This window comes from Malurus melanocephalus, unplaced genomic scaffold, assembly GCF_030028575.1.
Source record: "Malurus melanocephalus ecotype Western Australia unplaced genomic scaffold, MMel_1.1 scaffold_856, whole genome shotgun sequence".
NCBI classification, from domain to species: Eukaryota; Metazoa; Chordata; class Aves; order Passeriformes; family Maluridae; genus Malurus; species Malurus melanocephalus.
Window position 1 is genome coordinate 86,784 of NW_026624088.1, and position 6,802 is coordinate 93,585.

Below are 6,802 nucleotides of genomic sequence, written 5' to 3' on the forward strand. Positions count from 1 at the left end.
GGTTTGGAGCMCTCTAGAGGTCTCTGGCCCAGCCCTGGGCTCAGATCAGGGCCAGAGATCAAACATTTGAAGAGTTTTGAAGATCAAACATTGCAGAGTTTTCTCTTTAGCCAAGCTTGGTGGCTTTCCAGCTGTGCCAAGCAGCCTCTGTTTGTGGAGGTATGTCCTTGTGTCAAAGTCCTTCCACGGCCTCTGGGACACTCCCAGGCTGACCCTGTGTGCTGAGCAGCAAGAGATGAGCTCCAGAGGATCAGCACTGTGTCTCTGAGCTGTGCACCTGAATGCAGGTCCTGTGCAGGGTTCACTCATAGTTCCCTGGGCCTCACCTTGACCCTGGGCCGAGGCAGAGCTGCCCAGCCTTTGCTCAGGGCCTCTTGCTCCACTCTGGTGTTTTTTTGCTGACCAAGTCAGGGGTGTGATGCTGTGAGTTGGCTGTGCAGACCTCATCTCCTCCTCACCTCCCTGGTGGTTTTTGTGGTCAGACCCCTCTCTGATCACCACAGCTGTCCTGGCCATACGTGGAGCTTTGCTGTGGCCTGTCCCTGCTGTCCCACTGGTGCTTGGTGAGGAGGGRAGCTTGGGCTGGTGATCCCTGTCCTCCCAGCTGGTTTTGGACATGTCACTGGGAAGAGCAAGCTGCCAGAAGGAAGTGGAGCACTGGAAAAACCCCAGATCCTGGATGGACTGAGATGGCTGATAAGGCAGAGAGAGTCCAGAGCTCAGACTTACAGGCTGTTCACCCTTGGCATATGGAAGGGACAGTCTGAGGGCCAAAATCTTGGGGACAGTTGAATGCTAAGTGGCTGGAGTGGAGAGGTTTGGTTGTTCCCTGGGGRATGGTTGGGCACTGGAACAGGCTCCTTGGTCACGGCTCCAAGGCTGCCAGAGCTCAAGGAGCATTTGGACAAYKCTCTCAGACAAARGGTGGGATTGTTGAGGTYGTCCTKTGCAAGGCCAGGAGTAGGGCTTGATGATCCTTGTGAGTGCCTTCCAGCTCAGGATATTCAGTGATTCCATTATTCTTAGACAGTGATGGAGTCAGGTTCTGCAGCCTTGGCTGGAGGCTGTGTTGGGGGAGAGCCTGAGWGTGGCTGCCTTTGGGGGAGGTGGGAAGGGGCCCTGCAGGGTGACTGCTGAGTCATGTGGTCTGATGGGAGGAGGAGAAAGGACTTACATGTAACTGGTGTGCATCCCACAGGATAAAAATAAGCCAGAAGCCAAAAATGAAATCACCTGCAATGCTAAAGGAGGATTGTCCCTGGGGCTGCCAGGCTGACACCGATCCCTGGGCAAAATTAGCAAGTCAAAAAAAGCCCTGCCAGATTGCACAGCAATGGCCTGSGTGTGTTCAGCCCAGCTTTCTCCCAGTGGAGAAGAGAGAGAGAAACTGGAGACCCAGTGTAGCTGTGAGCAGAGGGAGCTGGGCTGAGTGCCAGCTGCTTGTGCCCCTGTGCAGGCCACGTTTGTTGTGGTTTGCCCCGTGAGATTTCACATCAGGACTTGTGTTGTGGGGCAGCAGCTGGCTGAAAACTAATGTCAGGGTTGCAGGAAGGAAACTGGAGGGATCGGGAAGGAAGGTGAGGGCCCTTGTGGGAACAGGAAGGGTCTGACAGTGTGTGCATTGGAGCCAACAGGGATGATTTCTGTTGTGTGTGGCGAGAGCTTAGTTAAAACTCAACCCTCACATGTGCCACCCTTCTGAGAGTGGCCACCCTGTCAGACCTCAGACACTTGGGTGCTGTTTTGCAGCCTGCACCTGTGGCATTGACCACCAAGCCCTGCATGGCAGCTCTCCCCTGGGTGTAGCCACAAAAARAAGGTGCCTTCAGCTGAACACAGCTGCAACTTCTGTCCTCCCCAGTGGGATCTTTTCCTATGCTCCCACCACCCCAAATTTGCTGGTGGGGTGGATCGCCTGCAGCCCCCTCGTCTCCTGTTCACATGGTGGGTGAGATTTGGTACAGGAGGCCCTGTCCCAGTGCCAGGCATCTCTGGTGGTTTCCAGGCCAGGAGAATGGGATGTCTGTGGGTTTGAAGTAGGGCAGAGCAGCCCGCGGCTTTGTCACGGGGCTGTAGTTGGTTTCGGTGCCTCTGGGGGGCACTGGAGCCCCCTGAAAGGCAGCGGGGGCCGGGTGGGCACCCCCCGACAGACTATTAATAATTTAACTGACTGCTTAATTCTCCACAGCCCCTTCCTTCTGAGCAAAACCCAGAGCTACCAGCCTGGGTACGAGGGGCGCATGAGTAATGTACAGCTCTGGCAGCAGGAATGCAGAAAAGAGCTTAAACAAAAACATTTTCCATCTCCCTTCCTTCCCCCCCCCCACCACCAGCCGCTGGTGAAGAAAACCGCTGCCACCAAAATCTATATAAAAACTTGCTCATTCTGTCACCCTGACGGCTCTGGAAATGTAGGGCAGGTACCATCCCAGATCTGCCAGCTCCCATCAGAGCCTCGCGCTGCGCCCGGATGCTGGGGTGCTGCTTGGGAACATCTTGAAGAGCAGCGAGATGGTAGCAGCTTTTTCAGGGTGGATCCAGATGAATCGAGCCAGTTTTGCAGGTGTGGAGGTTTTCAGGGCTCAATTTGGGGCTCAGCCAGTCTTCCCCAAGTCCCTCTTGTGAAAGACACGTCAGTGGAGGTTCCTCTTTGCTGCCCTGTAAATACACTGAGGTGTCTTTGGGGTGACACCTGTGCCGATGGGGACAGAGGTCTCTGTGTCACCAAACATGCCAGGCTCCTCTTGCAGCTGCCCCGGGTGTCCCAGCTGTCCTTCCCTGCTGTCACAGCTCTCTTGCTGTCCCTTGCCAGGAGGGTAGCAGGGTCCAGCCCTCCTCACACCTCACCATGGGGCTGTTTTTCCTGGCATTGCAGCTGCACAAGTCCCAGCTCTGGCTCTTCCCCCATCTGCTCCCAGAAGCCATCCTTGCCTGAGCTCAGCTCCTAATTTTGAACACCTCTGCTGCCCAGCACCCTCCCCTTCCCCCAGCTTGGATTCCATCCTGCATATATTTGCCACACAGCATTTAAAATAGAGCCTGGCAGCCCACGTGTGGCACTGCGCAGCCCGGCCTGTACTTGTGCTTTATGACTTTGGTTCCTGGCTTCCCTCTGCTCCCTGTTTTCTCCCAGTATGAACTGGGGGGGAAGCTCTCTGTCCTGTGAGTCCCTTCCCTTACTCCATGTATGGGCAAGAGGCAGTGCAGGAGGCTGGGAAGGGCAGTCCTGGAAGCCTGTGTGTAGTGGGGGATGTCTCACCTYCACGTGTTTCTCCATCCAGCTTTTGTGTCTCTCCCAGGTGCTCCAGCCAGGATGGGGCAGCTCTGGTCTGTACCTTAGAGATCATCTGGGCAGGTGATGTCTCTGAGAGGGGGATCTTTGGGTGTGGACAGCACAGCCAGGGCTGGAAACAAGGCCAGTGGGACACAGAACACGGTGCTGGATGGGCCCGGGAGGATGTGCATTGCTCCTGAGGAAAGCTTTGGCTGCTGCTGGGTGATCTGGCACAGTGACATGCCCAGCAGAATGGAACCCTGGGCTCTCTGTGGCCTCAGCCATTTGCCTTTTGTGGCACAGAGAGGGAAGAGGCAGCTCGAGGAGTGAGGAGGGGGCTCTTCATTGTTCCACCACTGCTTTGTGGGGCCTTGAAGGAGACCCTTGAGGTGTTTTGGAGTCTGTGACTGGGGAAGGGACTCCACTCACGCTATGCACGCAGTGCCACTGTGCCAAGGAAGGGGGCAAACAGACCCTGGTGTGCAGCAGAGCCCTGGCCACCCTGAGCACCCCACTCACCTGGTCCAGGTGAGCCCTGGCACTGGGCTGCTCTCCCTGATGTTGCTCTGCTATCCCTGGGGGTGGGTGTTGGGGTTCAGCAGTGACCTACAAAAATCCCTAGTGTACTGCCTGGCTTGGTGGCTGAGAAGCAGGGTAGAATTGAACTGAAATGCATTAATATGGTGAGCTGGCTCCTGATGTTCCAGCTCTCTCCTGAGACCCACCACTCCCATTCCAGAGCCCATGGTGACCTGGGGTTAACCCTTTGTGAGACGCACTGGGAGCATCCCTGGGATGACACAGCAGCGCTCTGGGAAATTTCCATGAGGCGCCTGTGTGAATCTAACTCGACTTAGCAACGGCTTGGCTTTGCTGGAAGCCCAGATGGCGTTTTGTTGCAAGGTGCCTGCGGGATGGGCTTCCTGGCATGGCTGCATCCTCCTTGGGATGCCAGGGAATTTCACTGCTGGTCACCCTCCATGGGGGAGCAGAGCTGTGAGGAGGAGCCGTTGCTGCACGCTGCTGACTTCAAGGCCAGTTTTGTTTGACTCAGACACTGCGTTGTCCCAAGCTTTCTCCTCTCAGAAGGGAGGGGCACCCTTAGATGCTGAGCAGTTTTGTCTGGGACTGTCCAGACCAGTAKCCAGTTAAACTGGTTTCCTTCCCCAGTGCCCCCTGTGGACTTTCCTGATGAGCTCACCTCAGAGTCCGTGCTGTTCTTCCAGCCTGACCCAGAAAGCAGCTGATCTTGATCCATATTTAAGGAGAGTCTGTCCTGGTTCYGATTCCTCTTCTGCACGTGGGGCTGTGTACAGGGAATTCCTCCGGCACGGCCAAAGCCTGTCAGGAGCAGGAGTCAGACAGAGCTCAGAGAATGGCCTGACCCGATACAGCCCAGCTCCATCTGGCCCCGTATCCTGTCTCCAKCAGCAGCAGACGCTGGGGGAAGAGGAGAAGAACAGAATGAGTGTTCAGTGATACTTCCTCTGTGCCTTCACCCTGACTTTCTGAGCATTTGGTCCTTCCCYCTCTTGGGGGGATTCTTTTCCCTTTTCTCTCTGAATTTCAGCCCTCCTGTGCCCAATGGCTCTGCAACAGCATCCTGCAGCAGGTCCCTGTCACGCAGCACTTCCATGGGTGGCTGTTTCCTCTGCGCAGGTGAAGAGGCATTGAGTAGGTCCCCAGTCCCCTTCTCTGCCCTCTGTAAGGTTCTATCATGTCCATTTTTCCCCTTTCAGCCTATTTTTAGGCTGAAGAGTCCTCATTTCTATGGTTGTTTCTCACTTGAGGGTCCTCGTGCTCGTGGTCCTACACGATTCTCTGGTATTCTGAGGGCCATTCCCATRCTCATATGTGGACCCATTTGTGTTCTCTGCCTCCTACTCCATTTATTTGCTCCTTGACTGTCCCGCTTTTGCAACGAGGCCAGGAAATCCTCTTCCATCCACACGRTACCCCCCGCAGTAAAGTGATMYCACTCCAACCCCTTTCCCTCCCCTCCCAGCTCTCCCCAAAGCTGACAGCTTTTTCAGGTGGGAGCAGGAGCTTCACAGAAGCTCTGATTTGGTGAGACCTCYTTCTGCCAACRTGTCCCAGTGTGTCCTTGGCTCCTTAYGTGGCACCAAGGCTTTTGGCCCTCAGGATCTGCAGCACTGTGCTCACAGGGCTGTCGTGTTTGGTTTCTGGGAGGAAYGTGTCCAGGTAATACTGAGGGAAGCAGGGAAATGTAACTTAAATTGTCTTTGCTAAGTGGACTCTCCAGTAGAGAGAGGCCATRCCTTCTGCTGGGAGAATTATTTTAATCCATGTGCCTTCTCCTGTAGTGGTGGGAACTCAAGTGCTCAAGAAGCATCCTTTGAAAGGGCTGAAACACTCCATCTGAGGGTGAAATCCCTTAACCCTTTCTGGTGCAGTCCTTGTTGCTCCCAAGCCTTTTGCAGATGATGAGGAACTAGTCAGGGTTCAGTTTTCCAGTGTTTTCATGGAGAGCCATGCTCCTCAGGTTGGGTAGCTGAGATCAGCAGCAGAGTGCCAGTTTCCCTGTCCTGCACTGAACTGCTAAGGCTTTTAGTTGCCCTAAGAAGGTACTGAGCTCCAAAATTAGGTCCTGGSACCAAAAATAGCTAAATTAAAACCTATAAATTTTTATCTCAACAAGCAGAAAATCCCAAGGCTGGAAACCAAGGGACAGCATGTGCCCAATTCTTAGGCAAAAAAGCAATCCCTGTTTGCTTGGTTTAATATTACAGAGTTCACCAAAAGGGGCCTAGTGTGGAAAACTACCTGGTTTGRGCCAGGTTGTGTTGGTGATGCAGGGGTCTGAGAGGCCACCATGTCCTCTGTTCCCACAGCTCAATCCCATTGGATTCCTTTGGCCTTATCCCCCTTTCCCAGGGGAACTCACTTGGCTGCGTGTAGATCTCTCTCTCAGGAGATCTCTGAAGCCCAATAAAGATCTGTGCAAACAATAAAGATCCCAAGGGTCTTTCCCAGACAGCATGTCCTGCTGTCCTTGACCTAAATATCCCAGCAGTAGTGAAATTTAGCCCTCTGGTGCCAGCACTCCAACACTCTCCTGTGAGCTGGCAGTGGCATTTCAACTCGCCTAATGTCAGTAAGTTGGCGCTGTGGAACGGCTCTGGAAATAACTCGGGACACAAAAGGGGAAGCTCTCCTGAACAGAGGGAGCTTGGAAAAGAGCAAGGCTGTCCCCCAGCAGGGAGAGGGGCAGAGCATCTCCGTGGGGCTGCAGCTGCAGAGGAATGAGAGGGGTGGATTTGTTGGTTGGCTGCTGGGTTGAGTAGCAAAGGCATTGTGCAGGTGGTGCCTTGAGCAGCTGATACCCAAGAGATGGGATTTCAGGGAATGTGTCTTGATAGGCTTGATTTTTGATTGTTGGTCCCATCCTGGTGGTAAGCCAAAGCTCTGAGGCTTCCTGAAGGTGAGGAGGCCTTTGAAATACAACTCATGAAGAGCAGCTGAGGGAGCTGGAGGGGCTTAGGCTGGAGAGGAGGAGGCTCAGGGGGG

The 6,802-nt window shown here is 54.4% G+C and overlaps 1 protein-coding gene across 1 annotated transcript in view; it reads left to right on the top strand.

The window, feature by feature from the left end:
* Positions 1–6,802, top strand: part of NUDCD3 (NudC domain containing 3) — a 29,483-nt gene that overhangs the window by 3,030 nt on the left and 19,651 nt on the right. The window lies entirely within an intron of this gene.